Genomic DNA, 11011 nt, shown 5'->3' with positions numbered 1-11011 from the left:
ACCTCATTTATTAAATAATCCATCTTTTTCACAAAGGACACAATGCCATCTTTATCATACATTAAATTTCCATATGCACTCTGTCTAGTCACGGAACGGTTTACAGGCTCCTTTCAAGGGCAGGTCAAAGCTGGGGGGCCACAAATAAGGAATTCGCCAAGCTAGTTGGATTTGGTGTTGTGAGTCTAGACTTTCTCTATACAGCCTCTGAGCTGCTGAACTCAGAGCCCTGCGCTGCATTTGGCTGCTTGTATACCAAGAAGTTGGCCCTCAACTTAAAATGAAGGAGCTTCTGGGAACTGGTGCTACTGTATGGTTGATGTTCTGGTAAGATAAAGCATAAAAGATAAGAGATTAAAACCAGCCGGGAAATTCATTCACAAACTGATTCTAAACTTTGTATGCAAGTGCAAATGACCTAAAATAGCCAAGATCAAAGATCTTGAAAAAGAGGAGCAAAGGAGGAAGATTTACATTACCAGATTTCAATCCTCATCATAATGCTACAGTTATTAAGATAGAGTGGTATTGGCTTAGATAGACAAATAGAACAGTAGAACAAAGATTTCTGAAAATAGATTCCTACTGGATGGTCCCTGGATTTATGACAAAGGCTCAAGTGAAACTTTATTTATTTATTTATTTAAAATCACAGATTCCTAGGCCTTACCATCCAGAAGTTAGGATTCCATGAGTGTGGTTGGGTCACAGGGATCTACCTTTATTTATGGCACAAAAACAGACACATAGATCAATGGAGCAGAATAGAGAGCCAGAAATGGACCCTCAACTGTATGGTCAGCTAATCTTCAACAAATGGTGTTGGGAAAATTGGACAGCCAGATGCAGAAGAAGGAAACTGGACCATTTCTTTACACCACACACAGAAATAGACTCAAAATGGATGAAAGACCTCAATGTGAGAGACAAATCCATCAAATCCTTGAAGAGAACACAGGCAGCAACTTCTTCAAACTCAGCTGCAGCAACTCCTTTCTAGAAACCTCACCAAAGGAAGGGGAAGCAAGGGCAAAAATGAACTATTGAGACTTCAACAAGATAAAAAACTATCATACAGCAAAGGAAACAGTCAACAAAACCAAAAGACAACTGACAAAATGGGAGAAGATATTTGCAAACGACATAGCAGATAAAAGGCTAATATCCAAAATCTATAAAGAACTTATCAAACTCATCACCCAAAGAACAAATAATCCAATCAAGAAATGGGCAGAAGACATTAACTGACATTTTAGCAAAGAAGACGTCCAAATGGCCAACAGACACATGAAAAAGTGCTCAACATCACTCGGCATCAGGGAAATACAAATCAAAAGCACAGTGAGATACCACCTCACACCGGTCAGAATGGCTAAAATTAACAAGTCAGGAAATGATAGATGTTGGCGAGGATGCGGAGAAAGGAGAACCCTCTTACAGTGTTGGTGAGAATGCAAGCTGGTGCAGTCACTCTGGAAAACAGTATGGAGGTTCCTCAAAAGGTCAAAAATAGAGCTACCCTACGACCCATCAATTGCACTACTGGGTATTTACTCCAAAGATACAAATGTAGTGATCCGAAGGGGCATGTGCACCCCAATGTTTATAGCAGCAATGTCCACTATAGATAATCTATGGAAAGAGCCTAGATGTCCAACTACAGATGAATGGATAAGAACGATGTGGTATATATACAAAATGGAATATTATGCAGCCATAAAAAAATAAAATCTTGCCATTTGCAAAGACGTGGATGGAACTAGAGGGTATTATGCTAAGTGAAATAAATCAATCAGAGACAATTAACATATGATCTCACTGATATGAGGAATTTGAGAAGCAAGACAGAGGATCATAAGGGAAGGGAGGGAAAATGAAACAAGACAAAACCAAAGAGGGAGACAAACTATAAGAGGCTCATAATCTCAGGAAACAAACTGAGGGTTGCTGGAGGGGAGAGGGGTGGAAGGGATGCGGTGGCTGGGTGATGGACATTAGGGAGGGTATGTGCTATGGTGAGGGCTGTAAATTGTGTAAGACTGATGAATCACAGACTTGTACCCCGAAACAAATAATACATCATATGTTAATTTAAAAATATACAAAAATAAATCAATATTTATTTATTTGACCAAGAGACACACACAAGCAGGGCGAGTGGGAGAGGAAGAACCAGGCTCCCCACTGAGCAGGGAGTCCACCTGGAGCTTGATACCAGGACCCTGGGATCATGACCTAAGCCGAAGGCAGAAGCTTAATGACTGAGCCCCACAGGCACCCCTCAAGTGCAATTTTAAAATAAAAAGTATTCCCCTTAGTAAATGGAGCAATAGGATATAAAAAAACCAAAACAAAAAACAATTTACCCCTACCTCACACCATACACAAATATTAATTCAAAATGGGTCATAGGGGGCATCTGGGTGACTCATTTGGTTGGGCATCTGCCTTTGGCTCGGGTCATGATCTCAGGGTCCTGGGATCGAGCCCCACATCAAGCTCCCTGCTTGGCAGGGAGCCTGCTACTCCCTCTGCTGCTCCCCGGCTTGTGTGCTCTTGCTCTCTCTCTCTCTCTCTCTCCCTCTGTCAAATAAATAAATAAAATTCAAAGTGGGTCATAGACTTAAATGTAAAAGATAAAACAATAAAGCTTCTAGAAGAAAACAAAAAAATACTTGTTTTTGTGGTGAGGTAGGCAAGGATTTCTTAAGTGGGCATAAAAGGCATAAGTCATAATAGATAATTCTTCCCCTTATTCAACATTTATTGAGTGCCTACTGTGTGCCCCACTCTATGCTAGGTTCCAGCCAGCCCATGAAAAAAATGTCAGCCCAGTGTTCCAGGAACTGATGCAATGTAATGGGACAGACAGGTGCCTACTTGGACAACAATACTGCAGCTTTCTAGGGGTCCTGGGGTAATCACAGGAAGCAATAGGAACCAGAGGAGAGGTACCTTTACCCAGAGTTCTGGGAAGATATCTTGGAATATGTGGTATCAAAGCCAGCCTTAAAGGATGAGGGAAATCAGACAGGTTGTAGAAGAAAGAAACAGTGTTTGAGAAGTCTTGGTGGGGACGTGTAGGTAGGTAAAACTACAAGGTATTCAGTTTGGTGGGAGCAGGTGGATGGGACTGGATATAGTTTTAGTTTAGTTTAGTTTTTTTTTTTAAGATTTTAATTATTTATTTGACAGAGAGAGAGAGCACAAAGAGGCAGAGCAAGAGGGAGAAATAGATTCCCTGCTGAGCAAGGAAACCTGATGGGGGGCTCAATCCCAGGACCCTAGGATCAGGGCCTGAGCCAAAGACAGACCCTTAAGCCACCGAGCCACCCAGGTGCCCCCGGATATAGTTTCAGGAATATGTCTGTGTTGTTAGTTTTCATTTAACTGATAATTTAAGCCAGAGGGTTCTCTAACTTCATTGAGCACAAGAATCACCCACAAAACTCTGAAATGAATATTTTGGGACCCCACCACAGAAATTTATATCCAGTTGGTAGGAAATGGGCCTGGGCATTTTTACAAACATTTTCCCTGCCCCAAGGATGCTAATCCTGCCAGCCTTCAAACCACCCTCTGAAAAATATGATTTAAGCATTAATGTTTTTCCCTCTAGGAAATGGGAAGTACTTTCCCAGGCAGCATGGGGGCCAAAGAAATGAGAGCTTTTTCGGAAAAGCAGACCACAGTGCAAGTGATCCTAAGATGTGTCCTCCTCTCAAAACTAGGGGCACCATGCAAGGATCTGAGGGATGAGGAAGTCATCAGGCAAAGGAACAGCAGCTCCTGCGAATTCTGCCTGGTAACTCCAGAAAATTTCCCAGCATGCTCTGAGAACTCAGGTCCAATCTCCATTCTCCTTATGAATATGTATGAGTCCCCAGATGTCAGCTGAATTTCCTAGCCCCCTGCCTCAGAACTGACAAAATAATGTAAACATTTCGGAACCTGGCATCTTGATTAGGAAACTGGTTTCTAGAGTGGTTTCACAAGTATTTCTCCAGTGATAGATGAATAAACTTGTGCGTGTGTGCAAAATAGCAAACAAAATATATGTTTAAAGCCTTCCCTGAAAGTCCTATCTCCATCAACAGGGTAAATGTGTATGACTAGTGCCCTTCCTGTGGTAGATACGGTTTGTTGCCTTCCTAATAGGTACCTACACTCCCCCTTACTGCCTAGCAGAGGTCCCAGTTCCTCTTTCCAGCTTGTCAGTTGTCTAAGCCCCTCTTGGTAATCATCAGGTGGCCAGCTAATGACATCCCCTGGGGTCACTGAGAAATATAGGAAGATGGAACCCCAAAACTTGGAGATGGAAAAAAAAAGGGACAAACTGTAAGTACTTGAGAATCAAGTACTGGAAATATGTATGTGCACATTAGGTGGCTGGAACTTTTAAAAAGCAAAAGCTAAATAAATATACATCCTACAATTCAGCCCAGGAATTCCATTATTGGCTGTATACCTAATAGAAATGAATGTCATGGGACACATGGGTGGCTTGGTTAAGCATCTGCCTTCAGCTCAGGTCATGATCCCAGGGTCCTGGGATCCAGCCAGCATCGGGCTCCCTGCTCAGCAGGGAGTCTGCTTCTCCCTCTTGCTCTGACTACTTGTGCTCTCTCTCTCTCTCTCTGTCAAATAAATAAATAAATAAAATCTTTAAATAAAATATATCCTAGAATTAGATTGTGTTGATTTCACAATTTTGTGAATAAGCTAAAAACCCAAAACCACTTTTTTTTTTAAAGATTTTATTTATTTGTCAGAGAGAGAGCAGAACCAGGGGGAGCGGCAGGCAAAGGGAGAAGCAGCAGGCAGAGGGAGAAACAGACTCCCTGCTGAACAAGAAGCTGGATGAGGGACCAATGTCAAATGCTTAACAGACTAAGCTATCCAGGTGTCTCCCACAAAACACTTTAAATGGGTGAATTGTATGACATGTGAATTGTATCCCAATAAAGATGTTATAAAACATTCCCTGCAAGATATACTTAAGATCTATGCACTTTGTTGTGTGTTATTGTAACCCAATACACATTAAAACAAAACAATAATATCCCCTTCTTCCAGGGGTACTTGAGAAGACCGGCAGAGAGGGAGAAAGTGTGGGGGATGGGGGTTTGCTGAGATGCCAGGGAATCAGGGACTCACTCTCAGCCTAGTTGCCCCTTGCCGTGTCCAAAACAGTGACTGGAAGGTCAAACATGGAGGAGGTGGGGCCAGTGGCATAAAAGACGAAGGGAGCTGGCAAAGGGCGGAGGGAGGGGCAAAGGCTGGGATGCCCGAGAGAGAAATGGAATTCAATTCAATGAAAACGAATTTTGTTTTGGCCCAAACTAACTTTTAATGTTTATGATGAAGCAGCCCATAAAGAAAACCATCAAGACTGCACACCAGAGATAACCATCAGAAACACCTTGATGTAATTCCACAAATATGAATTAATTGCCTTCTATGTGTCAGTCTGTGCTGGGCACCAGGCCAGGAATCTGTGACTCGAGGCAGCTGCTGAAAAGCAAACATGGGAGGAAGGGAAAGAGGCTGGCGGCTGGAGACACAAGGAAAAGCAGCATTCAGTTAGGGAAAATCCCTAGACCGGGCAGGGACTGTGGGGCGTCGAGGAGTCCTGGGACTGGGGCTACAGGAAAATGTTGGGAAGGAGGTCCCTATTGGCTTCTCAGATTTGTAAAGTGACAACTTCGGCCAAAAAAGAGGGATTCCCCTCCCCCATCCTGGCTGGGACCTGAGTTTGGCAGAGCAGAGAAGGGTAAGGCAACACCTGTCCCCAGGGCTTTATCAAAATTCCACTGTAGCTGGAGAAACAGCCTTTAAGGCCAACTGCCTCTAATCCTCTTTTCCAGATTGTCTCCTAGTAAAACAGGAAGCAGGTTTTCCTCAGGTCTCATCTAAATCTTTTCTGCCGCTGCTGTAATCACCATGCCCCGCCTGCCTCTTTGGGTCAGAAATAAAATGTTGGCAAACTTTTTTTTTTTTTTCCTGCTGCTGGATATAGGCCAGTGAAAATAAGACACCCCAGGGAATTAAGGAAAGTTTGAGCTCGTCATTATTCCTACTTATCATTATCCTACCCTTGATGATGTTGTAAAGTCTGTATTCAGAACTTCCGGATCTCCTATGCAAGGGAAGAAAGTTATTCCCAGAAGACAGGACTGCTGTTCTTCTATTTATTGAAAATGTATTTATACCAAGTTGGCAAGTATGTGGAACAACTGGAAGGCGCATACAGTGCTGGTGGGAACATTAAATGGTACAATCGCTTTGGAAAACCCGTTTCGGCAGTTTCTCGTAAAATTAAAACATGAACTTACCATGCGATCCGGCAGTTCCACTCCTAAGTATTTATCCAAGAGAAATAAAGACATTGTCTTCCCAACAGACTTGTACAGAATGTTCGCAGCAACTTCATCCACATTAGCTAAAAACTGGTATCAGCTCTACTGTCCATCAACACAAATTGTGGTATAACCATATGATGGAATGCTAGTAGGCAATACAAGGAAATCGGCTATTGATGTGATCAACAGTGTGAATGAACCTCAAAAGCCTTATGCTGAGAGATGCCCAGGTGGTTCAATCAGCTGAACATCTGCCTTCTGCTTGGATCATGATCCTGGGCGTGGGATGGAGTCCCATGTCTGCCTCCTTGGTCGGTGTGGAGCCTACTTCTCCATCTCCCTCTGCCTGCTGCTCCCCGTTTGTGCTCTCTCTCTCTCTAATGAATAAATAAATAAAACCTTAAATACACACACACACACACACACACACACACACACACACACACACACAGGGACACCTGGTGGCTTAGTCGGTTAAGCATCTGCCTTTGGCTCAGGTCATGATCCTAGAGTCCTGGGATCAAGTCACACATTGGGCTCCCTGCTCTCGGGGGGAGACTGCTTCTCCCTCTGCTTGCCGCTCCTCCTGCTTGTGCGCTCTCTCTCTCTCTCTCTCTCTCTGACAAATAAAATCTTAAAGAAACAAAAAACAAAAAACCTTATGCTGAGTGAAAGAAACCTGACATAGAAGCAGAGATGATTGTATGGTTCCATTTATATGAAACTCCTCTCCGAAGTGAAAGAAAACATACAAGGAGTTGCCAGGGGTTAGAGGAGGAATGGGGAGTATTAGGAGAGTGATGGAAATAACGTGTATTTTGATAGCAGTCATAGTTCTGTAGGCCAAAACACCCTGTGCACTTAATGTGGGTGCTTTTATTGTTTGTAAATTCAGCTGCAATAAAATTGAAAAGATAGGATAAGTAAGAAAAAAAAGATGCCACGGATCCTTGAACCAATAAGGCATAAAAAAACAGCAAGTCTGAAAATCTGGCTTATAACTCTCCTAAATACATTGTGTTCAAGTCAGAAATGGAAGAAGAAATACGGATTTTTTTTTTTTGTTTTTCCTGCTTACAAAAATAACCTACTTGCAAAATTATTTAATGGTACGATGTTGAAATCGTTGTAACCCCAACTTTTTAGAGGCCATCACTGGGAATGGATGATTCCTCCAGTTTATCTCTAAAACCTATTCTAACATATTACTAGACAGTTTAATATTACTAATATTATTTGTTAATGTTGGATTTACAAATACAGTCCTAAGAGAAAGAGAGAGCAAGCCTACATGTGCGGGGGAGGGGCAAAGGGAGAGGGAGAGAGAGAATCCCAAGCAGGCTCCACACCTGGTGTGAGCCCTACAGGGGCCAGGTGGAGGGGGGCCAGAGGTCCTCAGTGACCGTGATCTGAGCCAAAATCAAGAGTTGGTCACTAAACTGATTGAGCCACCCAGGCACCCCTGATGTATTTGGTTTGTAACTTTCTTTTCATAAAACAATGTATTTGGCATATCTTTCCATGCTCACTTCTTTTTTTTTTTTAATTATTTGTTGATTTTTTAGAGATTTGTTTACTTGTCGGGGAGAGAGAGAGAGAGAGAACACACAAGCAGGGGGAGTGGCAGGCAGAGGGAAAAGCAGGGAGCTGACATGGGACTCGATCCCAGGACTCTGGGATCCTGACCTGAACTAAAGGCAGACACTTAACAAACTGAGCCACCCAGGCATCCCAAAAGATGTATTTGAAAGAGAAGAAAGAGAAGGGAGGGGAGGGCAGAGGGAGAAAGAGAGAGAGAATCCTCAAGCGGTCTCCCTGCTGAGCACAGAGCCTGTTGTGGGGCTCCACATGGGGCTCAATCCCAGGACCCTGAGATCATAACATGAGTCAAAATTAAGAGTTGCCTGCTTCATGACTAGACACCCAGGCACCCCTTGATTCTTTTTACTTTTTCTATGGTTCCAATGAAGTACAAATTATTTAACTGGTCTCCTTTTAAGGAACCGTTTATCACCATTTTTTCTTCCTGGAAATAGTAATAGACATCCCTGTAATTACATAGTGTGTGTGTGTGCCTGTATATATACACACACATACACACAAAAGTTGGCTTCCTAGAAGTTTCTTGATCAAGTCATTTGGTCAAAAGGAGTAATAGTTTTAAGGAGAAAAATTACTCCCCTTCTGTTGCTGTGGCTACAGGCGATGTGAATGGGAGAAGGAGATATATTCTCAGGGATTCACGTACTTTAATGCTTTTTTTTTTTTTTTACAAGTTTATTTATTAGAAAACACAAGACCCAGCTCTGGCTTATTTAGTGAAAATGGATTTTTGTTGAAAGGATTCTGTTTAGGGGTACCTGGGTGGCTCAGACAGTTAAGCATCTGCCTTCGGCTTTGGTCATGATCCCAGAGTCCTGGGATGGAGCCCCGCATCCGGCTCCCTGCTTTAAGGGGAGTCTGCTTCTCCCTCTGCCTGCTGCTCCCCCTGCTCATGCTTTCTGTCTGTCAAATAAGTAAATAAAAATTTTAAAAAAGTTTATATAAAAAAGAAAAGTTTCTGTTTAGTTCACAGGATTTCTGGGAAGTGTTGTTATAAATTGAATTACCAGTTAGAATCACCACTGTAACACTTTTTTTTAAATATTTTATGTATTTATTTGTCAGAGAGAGAGAGAGAGAGAGAGCACAAGCAGGGAAAGTGGCAGGCAGAGGGAGAAGTCAACATGGGACTCAATCCCAGGACCCTGGTATCATGACCTAAGCCCAAGGCACATGCTCAACTGACTGAGCCACCCAGGTGTCCCTGTAACACTGTTTCTTTGGGAAAATCTGTTTCAAAGTTCAGAAGAAACCTATTTACAAATAACATAAATTCACCGCAAGCGGGAAGACTGCCCCTAATTAATTGCCGTGACTCAAAGACTCTGTGAACACCTGCTGTAGGTTGAGTGAGCTTATATTTAATTGGGCTTCTCTACTAAAGGTGTGTTGTGAAATACTTATATACTTATACACTGCGTGTACTTATTCAGTTCTGATGCTAACCCCCTGGGGTTAGCACCTGACTACCCAGGTTTAAGGGTGCAGTTCTTGTGATATGGTGAATACTAAGAAATAAATATTTAGTCTTTATCCTGGTTCCTGGCCCAAGAGCTTCTAAAGTCCTTGGAAATTCCCTGAGAAAAGTGTCCTTAGCTGTTCATTATACATTCTTTTCAACCATACCTGGGTTTATGCTCATGAGGTGACTCTTGGGGAGCCCCTAGGTAGCTTCACGGTGGCGGCTCGTTGCCAGAAGAGCTAATGTTGTGAATAGAGAGTTGGAAATATTAGCCCCGCTCCACCCCTCCACCCCTTCCTCTGGGGAAGAGAGAAGGGCTGACAGCTGACGGCTGAGTTAATTACCAAAGGCCGATGATTTAATCCACCATGCCTGTGTAATGGGACCTCTATAAAACCCCTAAACTATGGCGTTTGGAGAGCTTCCGGGTTGGTAAATGCATCCATGTGCCAGGAGGATGGGATACCCAGTTCCACTAGGACAGAAGCTCCTGTTCTGGGAACCCATCAGCCCTTGCCCGGCATGCGTCTTCGCCTGGCTGTTATCTATATCCTTTATGATATCTTTTACAACCAACTAGTAAACGTAAGTACAATGTTTCCCTGAGTTCAGTGAGCCATTACAGCAAATTATAGAACCTGAGGAGGGGGTTGTGGGAACCTCTGATTTATAACGGGTTGGTCAGAAACATAGGTGTCAACATGAATTTGAAACTGATGTCTGAAGTGTCTAAACTGGCAGGGGTGGGGGATGTCTTGTGGGACTGAGCCCTTAACCTGTGAGATCTGATGCTAACTCCAGGCATTGAGTGTTAGAGTTGAATTAAATTGTAGGATACCCACCTGAAGTCTGGAGAGTTGAAGGACTGGTTGTTGATGGGAGAGAAAACTCCATGCATTTGTTGCCAGAACTTAATTGCTGTGAGTGAAAAACAGATCTTAGTAGTCCCCAACAAGACTGTCCTCACTTCAGTCCTGGCCACACCGTAGGGGTCCCCAGGCCAAGCATACTTCTGACTAACTGGCTATCAATTCAGGTTTCCCATGCCTCCCTGAGGTTTGATAATTCTCTTGAATGACTCACAGAACTAAGAAAAGCACTATGCTTACAATTACAGCTTTATGATACAGGACATAGTTCAGAAACAGGCAAATGAAGAGATACATAAAGTTTAATGTGAGGAGCATCACAAAGCTTCTTTGCCTTCTCCCTGTGGATTCAGGGTGTGTCACCTTCCTGGCACATCAGTATGGTCACCAACCAGGAAGCTCCCTCAAGCCTAGGTGTGCGGAGTTTTTATTGGGGTTTTATTACCATAGGCACGATTGATAATCCAGACCCCTCCCCTCCTCAGAGGTGGAAGGTCTGATCCTCTGATCAAGGGCCAGGTCTTTTGGTGACCAGCCATCATTCTGAAGCTATGTAGGGGTCCACCTTGAGTCACCATGACCTTAACAAAGACACTCCTATCACTCAGGAAATTCCAGTTTTTTGAAGCTCTGTGCCAGGAACCTGTAACAAAAACTAGATCTTTTTAAAATGTATTTATTCCAATTCTACACACACACACACACACACACACACA

The sequence above is a fragment of the Martes martes genome (genome assembly GCF_963455335.1).
Source record: "Martes martes genome assembly, chromosome: 13".
Taxonomy (NCBI): Eukaryota; Metazoa; Chordata; class Mammalia; order Carnivora; family Mustelidae; genus Martes; species Martes martes.
Note: the sequence above shows the minus strand (reverse complement) of the source record.